Source organism: Oncorhynchus nerka, linkage group LG27 (assembly GCF_034236695.1).
Source record: "Oncorhynchus nerka isolate Pitt River linkage group LG27, Oner_Uvic_2.0, whole genome shotgun sequence".
Lineage (NCBI taxonomy): Eukaryota > Metazoa > Chordata > Actinopteri > Salmoniformes > Salmonidae > Oncorhynchus > Oncorhynchus nerka.
In genome coordinates, this window is record NC_088422.1 from 15,085,410 (window position 1) to 15,099,485 (window position 14,076).

A 14,076-nucleotide genomic window follows, 5' to 3' on the forward strand; every position below is an offset into this window, starting at 1 on the left:
GTACTTGGTGGCAAAACCCTTGTTGGCAATCACAGAGGTCAGACATTTCTTGTAGTTGGCCACCAGGTTCACACATCTCAGGAGGGATTTTGTCCCACTCCTCTATGCAGATCTCCTCAAAGTCATTTAAGGTTTCGAGGCTAATGTTTGGCAACTCGAACCTTCAGCTCCCTCCACAGATTTTCTATGGGATTAAGGTCTGGAGACTGGCGAAGCTACTCCAGGATCTTTAATGTGCTTCTTCTTGAGCCACTCCTTTGTTGCCTTGGCCATGTGTTTTGAGTCATTGTCATGCTGGAATACCCATCCACAAGCCATTTTCAATGCCCTGACTGAGGGAAGGAGGTTCTCACCCAAGATTTGTCGGACATGGCCCCGTCCATCGTCCCTTTGATGCGGTGAAGTTGTCCTGTTCCCTTAGCAGAAAAACACCCCCAAAGCATAATGTTTCCACCTCCATGTTTGACGGTGGGGATGGTGTTCTTGGTGTCATAGGCAGCATTCCTCCTCCTACAAACACGGTGAGTTGAGTTGATGTCAAAGAGCTCCATTTTGGTCTCATCTGACCACAACACTTTCACCCAGTTGTCCTCAATCATTCAGATGTTCATTGGCAAACTTCAGACGGGCATGTATATGTGCTTTCTTGAGCAGGGGGACCTTGCGGGCGCTGCTGGATTTCAGTCCTTCACGGCGTAGTGTGTTACCAATTGTTTTCTTGGTGACTGTAGTCCCAGCTGCCTTGAGATCATTGACAAGATCCTCCCGTGTAGTTCTGGGCTGATTCCTCACCGTTCTCATGATCATTGCAACTCCAAGAGGTGAGATCTTGCATGGAGCCCCAGGCCGAGGGAGAATAATCGCACCAACTGTTGTCACGTTCTCACCAAGCTGCTTGGCGATGGTCTTGTAGCCCATTCCAGCCTTGTGTAGGTCTACAATCTTGTCCCTGACATCCTTGGAGAGCTCTTTGGTCTTGGTCATGGTGGAGAGTTTGGAATCTGATTGATTGATTGCTTCTGTGGACAGGTGTCTTTTATACAGGTAACAAACTGAGATTAGGAGCACTCCCTTTAAGAGTGTGCTCCTAATCTCAGCTCGTTACCTGTATAAAAGACACCTGGGCGCCAGAAATCTTTCTGATTGAGAGGGAGTCAAATACTTATTTCCCTCATAATTTTTTTGTTGTTGTTATTCTGTCTCTCACTGTTCAAATAAACCTACTATTAAAATTATAGACGGATCATTTCTTTGTCAGTGGGCAAAAACATACAAAATCAGCAGGGGATCAAATAATTTCCCCCCTCACTGTATATAGCCACATGACTCACTGTCTGTAAGAGCGATCCATTTCCATGAACCTAATAAACGGTCTTGCAGAAGCAAAATAATGAAAGCCATAGAATTGGGCCACTTGAGCTCAAAGCGACTGGTAGAGTTTAGAGTCATTTAAGAACATTGACAGTGTTTCTCTCCTGCCCAGACTCCGAACTACAGCGGCCTTCAACTCTTGCTAGGAGAGACAATGTGTAGTCCTGCAGAGGCATCCTGCACATACACACACACTCCTGTGGTGAGGCGTGATTCAATTTCACAGCCTGACACATGCTTGCAATACACACACACCTCGGCAATCTGTCCCAGCAACATAATTCTCTGAGTCACAAGAATGTCTGCGCTAGCCACTTCAGGGGAATATCCAGCAGTGACTTGTTTGTTTTGATGGTGATAAGTGTTTGTTTATTTGGTCCCGGGGGAGGGAGGGAAGGAAGGAAGAGCGAGAGAAGCACTTATAAATGAGACTCCACCTTCCCGTCCTAACACTGGCTTCTTAAAGACAGAGTGCCTACCATAACTATATACACATATACAATAACTGAAATGGACAGGCTAACACACACACACACACACACATCAATCCGCACAGACGCAGATAAATGTACATGGATTCTGTAAAAATACACTAATACTCACATAGAACAGAATCACAACACTCCTTGACAATTGTCTTGTAAACAATAGACACACACACAATTATATTCATGTACAAATACTGTACATTACAGTACAGAAGTACACAAAAATAATAACCACAGATGTACATTACATCAACATGGACAAATTAAAACGCTTTTTCACAGACAATTTACATGAAAAGACAGCCGACATCTGTAAAAACAGCACACACAGCCAGCTGCAACTCCAGAGTATCTTCAGAAGTTTTTAGGACTTGTGTTTTTAATTTCTCCTCTTGGGCAAGGTTGTTAACAATTTACACAGTGGTTTTTTGACTACTTTCTACTCAGAGACAACATGAATCAAGCTGAGATTTGTTCTGGCTCTGTATTGCTGTCCATCTTATCATGCCAGAGTGCTACGTCTGAGTGAGCTGTGTTAGCTGAGTAGAGAAGGAGAGAAGGAAGAGAGAGAGAGGACAAGGTAGAGAGTGGTAAAACAGAGTGGTAAAACAGAGTGGTAAAACAGAATGGTAAAACAGAGTGGTAAAACAGAATGGTAAAACAGAGTGGTAAAACAGAGTGGTAAAACAGAGTGGTAAAACAGAATGGTAAAACAGAGTGGTAAAACAGAGTGGTAAAACAGAGTGGTAAAACAGAGTGGTAAAACAGAGTGGTAAAACAGAGTGGTAAAACAGAATGGTAAATCAGAATGGTAAAACAGAGTGGTAAAACAGAGTGGTAAAACAGAATGGTAAAACAGAGTGGTAAAACAGAGTGGTAAAACAGAATGGTAAAACAGAATGGTAAAACAGAGTGGTAAAACAGAATGGTAAAACAGAATGGTAAAACAGAGTGGTAAAACAGAATGGTAAAACAGAGTGGTAAAACAGAGTGTGAATGAGAACAGAGGGAGTTAAACATGATGTTAGAGAGAGTGCATGGGAGGACAGTGTAGGATGTTAGAGTGAAAGGACAGAGTGGGCAGCAGGGAGAAAGCAGAGAAAGTGAGGGCTGGGGGAGGGGGCTGTTGCTAGGCTGTTGCTTGGCTGGCTGTCTGTCTCCTCCTGCACCCTCCTGGCTCCTGACTGGTGTCTTTCAAAAGGAAGCTGGCTCAAGTCAAGGCATTTCACTGGTTCCTGAGACTAGAGCAGGCCTGCTCCTAGTCCTAACCACACCAGGACCCAAGCTGGGGCCAGCGGGGGCGTGGGTGACCATACACAATGTCCCCTTTCTCTACCGCCTATCCCCATGCCCACTCCCTCTCCACAACTGCAGGGCACAACTGCGGTGCGACAGCCATGCAGGGCACAGTTGCAAAGACAGACAGAGTCCCATTATGATAGAACCCAGAGAGATCAAAATACACGCATGTAGTGGCCCTCACCATAACAACAGGATTCTGTATAGACTGAAGGCTTACTTACTGCATACACATAACCCTACAACCGCACTCTAACACACACAACCACACTAACATACAAACACAAACGCACTAACACACACACACAAACACAACCACACAAACACACCCGCACTAACATACAACCCTACAACCGCACTCACACACACACACACACACACACACACACACACACACACCTACAACCGCACTAACACATACAACCCTACAACCACACTAACACACACACACACCCGCACGAATACCCACACACACAGCCGCACTAACACCCCCACACACAACCGCACTCACACCCCCACACAACCGCACTAACACACACACACACACATACACAGCCGCATACAACTGCACGCGCACACACACACTCACACCCCTACAACAGCGGTAACACACACATACAACCCTACAACCGCACTAACACACACTCACACAACCGCACTAACACACACACACAACCACACACACACAACCACACTAACACACACACACATACACAACCACACACACACATACACAACCACACACAACCGCACTGTCACACACACAACCGCACTAACACACACACACAACCACACTAACACAACCACACACACACCCCTACAACAGCACTAACACACACACAACCCTACAACCGCACTAACACAAACACAACCGCACAACCCTACAACCGCACTAACACACACGCACCTGCACTAACACACACACAACCGCACTAACACACACACACACCCGCACTCACACACACACCCGCACTCACACACTAACACACACACACACACACAAACTCACTAACACACACCCTCACTAACACACACACATTCCGACAACCACACTAACACACACACAACCGCACTAACACACACCCACACGCACACAGACACACGCACACAGACACACGCACACAAACAGACACACACACAGACACACATTATATATCCAGCTACACCAAAGGCTTATCTGGGATGGCTTAGCACACCTTCTGTGCGGAAGGCAGATCTGGGATCAGTTAAGCTACTTCCACAACCTGACAGCTGAACCAACACTGGGAGAGGAGACCCTGGATCTCCCTGCTGACTGGACATTAATTAATTAATGGATGGATGGGTGCATGGTTGGATGAATGGAGGAATGAATGGGTGGATGGACCTTTGTAGTAGCTTTGAGCGTACACCATCACTTTTACTCTTCTGGGTCTTAAACCAAGTAAACAACCAATAAATCAACAAGTATATCAACAAAAACAGAGTTGACCTCCTAAATACATGATGGCCTAGTACTCAGCATACCAGGACCAGCAGGGACAGCCTTCATATCGGTCTTGTTAGTCTACATTATGGAACATGTTTATTAATCACGGCCCACCAATACACCACATATCAAAATGAACCATGTAGGTAACTGTGGTGACACCATACCATTGTGACAAGGTCAAGGAAACAAAAGTATCCCTTTAATAGTACAGGGTATTCCACCTACAATGGACTATTGTGTGTAACCTACTTTTCATTGCTTTTGTTGCACACAACAGTGGTCAGTGTATCATCACAGCGGATAAGACAGGGAGAAGCTGCTCCATGCCATTGTTGTGTTGCTCAGCCTGGGTAGGGCTGGCTGGGTGTTACTGGGGTTACTCGTTGGGTCAACTAATCCTCTCTGTCCCTGAGCAGCTGATCTGTGATCTTTCTAATATCTCGGCAAACAGAGGCAGCATCCAGTGGAATAACAAGGGGAGAGGTACAGAGGCGAGGAGATGGGAGAGGAACGGAGGAGGAGGAGATGGGAGGAGACCGAACGGGAGGGGAGGAGATGGGAGAGGAACGGAGGAGGAGATGGGAGAGGAACGGAGGGGAGGAGATGGGAGAGGAACGGAGGAGGAGATGGGAGAGGAACGGAGGAGGAGGAGATGGGAGGAGACCGAACGGGAGGGGAGGAGATGGGAGAGGAATGGAGGAGGAGATGGGAGGAGACCGAACGGGAGGGGAGGAGATGGGAGAGGAACGGAGGAGGAGATGGGAGAGGAACGGAGGAGGAGATGGGAGAGGAACGGAGGAGGAGGAGATCGAACGGGAGGGGAGGAGATGGGAGAGGAACGGAGGAGGAGATGGGAGAGGAACAGAGGAGGAGGAGATGGGAGGAGACCGAACGGGAGGGGAGGAGATGGGAGAGGAACGGAGGAGGAGATGGGAGAGGAACGGAGGAGGAGGAGATGGGAGGAGACCGAACGGGAGGGGAGGAGATGGGAGAGGAATGGAGGAGGAGATGGGAGAGGAACGGAGGAGGAGGAGATGGGAGAGGAATGGAGGAGGAGATGGGAGGAGACCGAATGGAGGAGGAGGAGATGGGGGAGGAACGGAGGAGGACATGGGAGGGGACCGAACGGGAGGGGAGGAGATGGGAGAGGAACGGGGGAAGAGGAGATGGGAGGAGAACGAACGGGAGGGGAGGAGATGGGAGAGGCACGGAGGAGGGGAAGATGGGAGAGGAACAGAGGAGGAGGACATGGGAGGAGACCGAACAGGAGGGGAGGAGATGGGAGAGGAATGGAGGAGGAGGAGATGGGAGAGAAACGGAGGAGGAGGAGATGGGAGGAGACTGAACGGGAGGGGAGGAGATGGGAGAGGAATGGAGGAGGAGATGGGAGAGGAACGGAGGAGGAGGAGATGGGAGGAGACCGAACGGGAGGGGAGGAGATGGGAGAGGAACGGGGGAGGAGGAGATGGGAGAGGAACGGAGGAGGAGGAGATGGGAGAGGAACGGAGGAGGAGCAGATGGGAGGAGACCGAATGGAGGAGGAAGAGATAGGAGGAGACCGAACGGGAGGGGAGGAGATGGGAGAGGAACGGAGGAGGAGATGGGAGAGGAACGGAGGAGGAGGAGATGGGAGGAGACCGAACGGGAGGGGAGGAGATGGGAGAGGAACGGAGGAGGAGATGGGAGAGGAACGGAGGAGGAGGAGATGGGAGGAGACCGAACGGGAGGGGAGGAGATGGGAGAGGAATGGAGGAGGAGATGGGAGAGGAACGGAGGAGGAGGAGATGGGAGGAGACCGAACGGGAGGGGAGGAGATGCGAGAGGAACGGGGGAGGAGGAGATGGGAGAGGAACGGAGGAGGAGGAGATGGGAGGAGACCGAATGGAGGAGGAGGAGATGGGAGAGGAACGGAGGAGGACATGGGAGGGGACCTAACGGGAGGGGAGGAGATGGGAGAGGAACGGGGGAAGAGGAGATGGGAGGAGACCGAACGGGAGGGGAGGAGATGGGAGAGGAACAGAGGAGGGGAAGATGGGAGAGGAACAGAGGAGGAGGACATGGGAGGAGACCGAACAGGAGGGGAGGAGATGGGAGAGGAATGGAGGAGGAGGAGATGGGAGAGAAACGGAGGAGGAGGAGATGGGAGGAGACCGAACGGGGGGGGAGGAGATGGGAGAGGAACGGAGGAGGAGGAGATGGGAGGAGACCGAACGGGAGGGGAGGAGATGGGAGAGGAATAGAGGTGGAGGAGAAGATGGAAGAGAAACGGAGGAGGAGGAGAAGATGGAAGAGAAACAGAGGAGATGGGAGAGAAACGGAAGAGGAGGAGGAGATGGAAGAGAAACGGAGGAGGAGGAGATGGGAGAGAAACAGAGGAGGAAGAGATGGGAGAGGAGCGGAGGAGGAGGAGAAGATGGAAGAGGAACCGAGGGTAGAGGAGGAGATGCTCGGGGCTCCCGAGTGGCACTGTGGTCTAAGGCACTGCATCTCAGTGCTAGAGGAGTCATTACAGACCCTGGCGCATACACACACACACAATGTGGTACAGTATGTTTCCAAAAAAGATCAGAACAGAGTAGTAAGGTTCTTCAATGAAAAGAACCCCCTCCCTACAGTCAAACATGGGGAGGTTTGATAATGCTGTGGGGTTGCGTTGCTGCCTTTGGTACTTGGGGGCCTTGAATGTGAGTAACGCATCATGAAATCAGCAGATTATAAAAGGTGATTTGGAGTCCAATGTTCAACCCAGTGTCCAAAAACTTTGTCTCAATTGAAGGTTGTGGGTCTTCCAGCAGAACAACAACCCCAAACACACATCAAAAAGCACCCAGGAACGGTTCAAGAAGAAACGCTGGACTATTCTGGAATCGCTGGCAAAGAGTCGAGATCTGAAAACAAATCCACTACCTATGGCGAGAGCTGAAAACACATCCATTACCTATGGCGAGAGCTGAAAACACATCCATTGTCTATGGCGAGAGCTGAAAACACATCCATTATCTATGGCGGGAGCTGAAAACACATCCATTACCTATGGCGAGAGCTGAAAACACATACATTATCTATGGCGAGAGCTGAAAACACATCCATTATCTATGGTGAGAGCTGAAAACACATCCATTACCTATGGTGAGAGCTGAAAACACATCCATTATCTATGGCGAGAGCTGAAAACACATCCACTACCTATGGCGAGAGCTGAAAACACATCCATTATCTATGGCGAGAGCTGAAACGCATCCATTACCTATGGCGAGAGCTGAAAACACATCCATTATCTATGGCGAGAGCTGAAAACACATCCATTACCTATGGCGAGAGCTGAAAACACATCCATTATCTATGGCGAGAGCTGAAAACACATTCATTACCTATGGCGAGAGGTGAAAACAGCAGTTGGTGGAGGGCACCCCTCAAACGTGAAAGAATTAGAGCAGTTTGCTGAAAAGTGAGCCCAATTGCCAGTAGAAAGGTGCAGGAAGCTACAAGAAGCATTTGTCAGGAGTCATCTTGGCCAACAGCTGTGCAAACAAGTACTAGTTTCAGGGTGCCAATAATGTTGTCCATGTTAATTGTATTTATTTTCTGAATTACATTTCTAAACTTAAGTTTGCAAAAATACTATTTATTCTTAAATGTTGAAAATCCAATAAGGTGTGGAGATCAAATGTTTTTTATTTTTTATTTCAACTTTAGAAGAAATGGAGAATTATTTAAGAAAAGTGCAAGGGTGACCTATCATATAGTGTATTTGACCTTAGACAGCACTCTGGGCCACAGGCTAATTATAGCCATTTAGGGCCCTCCCCTCTGCCTGTGACCCCCAGTAAAAGGACAGGGGGGCATGGGACTGGCCAGTGACTTGGAGGACAGAGCCCTGGAAAGCACACTCACTAATGCAGTCACTCAGGCATCTCCACTATATCTATCAATGATCTACAGTGTGTGTGTGTGTGTGTGTGTGTGTGTACAGGCATCATGCTGACCCCTCTATTGGGAACCATTTGTTTCACTGGGCTGTTTCCTGTTCCCATCAGCAGGCAGTGGGCTGGGAATTCCTGCATTCCGTAGACAAAAGGGCTTCACAGCGCTCTCACTGACTAGGTGTTTTACTGTGGCCCTTAGGAGCGTCATAACTGAGGTGAGCGAGAGAGCCATGAAAAACAAGAATCACAGCTCAGAGGAGCCAAGAATATGGTGATTCCTATTTTAAAAAGGAACTTGTTAAAGGGTAGGTAACATAAACGTAACCTCATGCAACATATGGATTTGCATTAGTATACGCATCAAAAGTCCTGATGCAAAATTACACCTATTTTTCAAGTTATTACATGAAACTGATCAGAATTCCAAAGAATGCCAAAGTCATGCCAGAAACTGTTTTGCGGGGTGTGACATTATATGAAGGATCTGGCAAGCTAGCCGATTCCCTATAATGTAAACTTCAACAGAAATAACTTCAAATGTATATTGAACAAAAATATAAAAACACAACATATGTAAAGTGTTAGTCCCATGTTTCATGAGCCGAAATAAAAGGTCCCAGAAATGATGAAAGTCCAACAAAGCTGTTGCCAGAGAATTGAATGTTAATTTCTCTACCGTAATGTCAATTTTGAGAATTTTGCAGTATGTCCAAAATCAGCCTCACAACCGCAGACCACGCACCAGCCCAGGACCTCCACATCCGGCTTCTTCACCTGCGGGATCGTCTGAGACCAGCAACCAGGACAGCTGATGAAACTGTGGATTTGCACAACTGAATAATTTTTGCACAAACTGTCAGAAACGGTCTCAAGGAAGCTCATCTGTGTGCTCGTCGTCCTCACCAGGGTTTTGACATAAGTGCAGTTCGGTGTTGTAAAGGTCTTTAGTGGGAAAATGCTCACCTTCGATGGCCACTGGTATGCTGGAGAAGTGTGCTCTTCATGGATGAATACCAGTTTCAACTGTACCGGGCAGATGGCAGACAACGTGTATGGAATCGTGTGGGCGAGCGGTTTGCTGATGCCAACGTTGTGAACAGGGTGACCATGGTGGCGGTGGGGTTATGGTATGGGCAGGCATAAGCTACGGACAACGAACACAATTGCATTTTGTTGGCCATCGCTGTAAAATTCATTTGTTCTTAACTGACTTGCCTAGTTAAATAAAGGTTCAGTTTGAAAAAATATATCAATGTCAATTTGAATGCGACGAAATCCTGAGGACCATTGTGGCATGGCATTCATCCGCCGCCATCACCTCATGTTTCAGCATAATAATGTCGCAACAATCTGTACACAATTCCTGGAAGCTGAAAATGTCCCAGTTCTTCCATGGCCTGCATACTCACCAGACATGTCACAGATTGAGCATGTTTGGGATGCTCTGGATCTATGTGTACGACAGCGTGTTCCAGTTCTCACCAATATCCAGCAACTTTGAACAGCCATTGAAGAGGAGTGGGACAACATTCCACAGGCCTCAATTAACAGCCTGGTCAACTCTATGCAAAGAGTGTCACAATGTATGAGGCAATGGGCACACCAGATACTGACTGGTTTTCTGATCCATGTCCCTACCTTTAAGGTATCCATGACCAACAGACGCATATTTCTCATTAATGTGAAATGTATTGATTAGGGCCTAATGAAATTATTTCAATTGACTGATTTCCTTATATTAACTGTAACTCAGTAAAATCTTTGAAATTGTCGCATGTTGCGTTTATATTTTTGTTCACTGTATATATGTATAACTTTGAGCTGGATTGCCTGTCTTTGCAATTCGTATATTCTGGTAATAGACGCCCAATGGGCGTTGTTGGTGCCCCCTTGTGTACTAAGCCGGTAATACCGTAAATCCCAGTGTGAGAGAAGGACGGTATGAGGGTACGCGGATAGGAAAATCTGGTTACAGCCCAAACCTACCACCTAACCAGTTATCAAATAATGTTACTGGTATATACAGTTATATCTTAGCCAGCCAGCTATAGCTAGTTATTTTGCCAGGGACCTCACAATACAATATTATCATGATACTTTGGTGCCAATATGATATTTATTGAGATTCCCATGATTCTATTTCTATTGCAATTCGATACAAGGATTTTATTGTGTTCCAAACATATTGCTCACCATATGTCTGCTGCAGAGGCACAAGAGAGAGCCATGAGAAAACAAGTTGAGATCAGTCATAGAAATAAAAGCGCTGAAAATAAATTGGCTCCCTGTTAAAGAAAAAGAGAACAAACTGTGAAGGAGTTTTTGTGCAGGTACAGCCAACTAGCGCAAACATATTGCGATATTGTCAAAATGATACAAAATATCGTTAAAAAGAACATTCCGATATGGAACTATCAATTTTCCCCCATCACTATTAGCTAGCCAGCTAACTAGCCTAGATAGCCAAGTAGTAAGCCAGAGAACACCAACTAGTCTAGCACAGGCAGGAACCCACAAAACACAACAACAACAAATCCAGCAGATAGAGAGAAGAGTTACCTCATCCTTGTGGGTATTATTACTGCAACCATCAACAACAAACCTCCTTGGCATATTTAGCTTTTTAAAAAGCTGTTGGGTCTGAAATGTAAACTAAAACTAGCTACAGATGACGGAAAACTAAAACAACTCACCTCGCTTGACTACCAAATGCACAGGAGAAGAGGAGATGCACTTTGTTGAATTCATTTATATTGTTTCATCTTCATGGATGTACATAGTAGTTCACCAATACCAACACAAGGGCTTGAATGTAATTACATACTAGCATGGCTAGTAGCTAACATTAGCCAGCTGGAGCTAGCTAGGTAGCACCAGTTCTCCACATGACATTTACAATAGTGCATTGTGGGTAGTTCCGAAGATATCCGAAAATATGTTGACTACAACTAAGTTACTAAGTCATTGACCACACTACATTGTTACTTTGGTGAGTAAAAACTCATGCAATCTACCCTTTAAAACCTGAACAAACAGGGATGTTGTAAGGAGGGTAAGGAGTGTCTACCTGGATGACTAAAAACAAACCATAACTTGCTGTGAGCCGGAGCATTGACATACTCTGATTATGTAAAGGTCTGGAATGCTGGCTCTGACCCTCTGGGTGTGTTCTCTTGTTCTATGTAAGCACAGCAGCTCAGGACAGCTGCCCACCGATGACCAATGTCTTACCAGTAGAACTCCAGGAACTAAGCTGAGAACTCATGTTTGCACCTTGGACAGATACAAGCCTCCCAGACAGCAACAAGGGGGAAGTTTACTGTTTTTAGTCATCCACAGGACTCTTCTAAACTACCAACCTTTAGGGCAAATGATGGTCTGCTACAGCTTATGGAGGCCACGCTGCAGCACACGGAGAACTCAGCATGGAGTTGTAGTGGGTCGCACAGCTCTACCACATATATATAATCGATTCCAGCAACCCACCCAGACAGGGAAACCATTCAGGACACTGAAGATCAGTGTTTACTGAGATCCTACACTGACAACCCAGTTGGGATCTCTTTGTTGAGAGTGTATCTGCCACTGCTTTCTGCCAGCATAGAACACAGATTCGGCATGTAGACTGACTGGCTTTTTCCAGTTTGTTTGTGAAGTAAACAAGTCAGTGGCTCAAAGGAAGCTCTTTCATAGAGTATAAATGAGTGGTTTGAGACTGATTGACATCTGGTGACTGGGATGAAAGGGTACAACTCGTGAGAGCATCCGTGATGATTCTGTAATGGCTGAGGGATTGAGGGATTGAGGATTCAACGGGGAGGCAGGGAACGTCAGGGGAAAAGCCGGTGTTATAAATTCTCTTCTGGACACAAAGGAGACCCATCTGGGTGGGGGTGTCCGTGTGTGGTATTGTTCTTCTATCCTCATGGGGACCTGAAACCCCCAAATGTCCCCACAGGGATAGTAAAATGAGGGAACATTTCCCACGTCTCCATGAAGACAAAGGCTATTTTCATTTTAGGGGTTAGAATTAGGGTTAAGGTTTAGGGAAAATAGGATTTTGAATGGAAATAAACTTTAGGTCCCCAAGAGGAGAGAAGAACAAGTGTGTGTTTGTGTGTATGCGTGTGCCCATTAGACACCAACTGTTCTATTAAAAAGTAATGTTGTCCATCGTATACCCAAATGGACCAACTGGTTTTCTGTTTGGGCCAGATTAACTAAGACACAGCTCCATGAGTAGTGGAGGTGAGATGCCAACCTGTGCCATGGTGATACTACTGCCCCAACACAGCACCCTTCAGGTCCCACAGTTGCAGAGGCTGACACTCCCATTGTTACTTAGATGGTGGGTCACGACCTTCAATGGGTTTGAATATATATTTTTTTATTGTAATAAAATACTCCAGTCTGAACTTAAACAACTAAAACCAGGTAGAAAGTGTGTAAAAATGATAATGAACCTATATTTTTTAATAATTTAACCTCTATACTAGTATTTAAAATATAGAGTTATTAGCAGTGCTAATTCACGGATGTGGTTGATTTTGTGGTCTCAAAACAGTGTTAACATTATGGGCAAAATTGAATTATTGACAATAAAAAAAGAAGGGACTGTTGTCATATAATTGGTACATTTACTATCAATATAGAATGAAACATAGTTTTCCAGATTTCAACAACTAAAAACTAAAAATCACCATGCGAATATTGGATGACAGAAAACCTGGTTCAAGGTCCCAAGGTAAAACCAGTAGATGACACGCTCCTAACACACAACAGCTGCAGAGCTAACATAGTTTCACAATAGAGCAGCCAAGCATCCAAAAATGTTACATTAGAATTTCCTTTTGATATTCCCTGTATGATTTCCAATGGCCATGTGTCTCCTGCCTCTCTCCTCAGATTAAAGCCTCCATGCAGTGTTTTAATGTTATTTTTAAATCATCACTGTATGTCTAATAAATCACTGTGTGTGTTTATTTAATGAAAATAACTCCAAAATATAATTGTAATAATTTAGTTCCCCGAGGATCTTTTGGCCATTGAAATGCTGTCTGATTGTGTGGGAGAAATAAATGAGAATATATTTACATACACAGCCCTGATTGGCTTATAGGATGGTCTAGAGCCCTCTCTCTTACCCAGATGAATGGTCATTGGTCTATTATAAATCAGATCAGATTGTGATGTCATGATCTGGGCTAAAAACTCCACCCCACCTGAACAGGCAGACATTTCTGCCATCTTTTCAAACAGCTCATACACAAAAAGGGCATTATCATAATTTTCACAATTTCAGAGTGTTATTTTAACCTTCTAGTGCAGAAATATTCAATGCCCCTTTAGTTCAGACACTCTGCTCATCAAAGAACAGACACATTGTGTTCTCTGTGAGGTGGACTGTAATGCTCAGCTTAGTCCCAAAATGACTAAATTGTTATGTATAATGTTCACATCAACGATATAACACTGACTACATAAGAACCAGTACAGTCCTATTTCACTTGGCAATTGATAC

The 14,076-nt window shown here is 45.9% G+C and overlaps 1 protein-coding gene across 8 annotated transcripts in view; it reads right to left on the reverse strand.

Annotated features, from left to right (window-relative positions):
• The window catches only part of rtkna (rhotekin a), a 126,494-nt gene that overhangs the window by 53,509 nt on the left and 58,909 nt on the right, over positions 1-14,076 (reverse strand). The gene's annotated exons all lie outside the window — the stretch shown is intronic.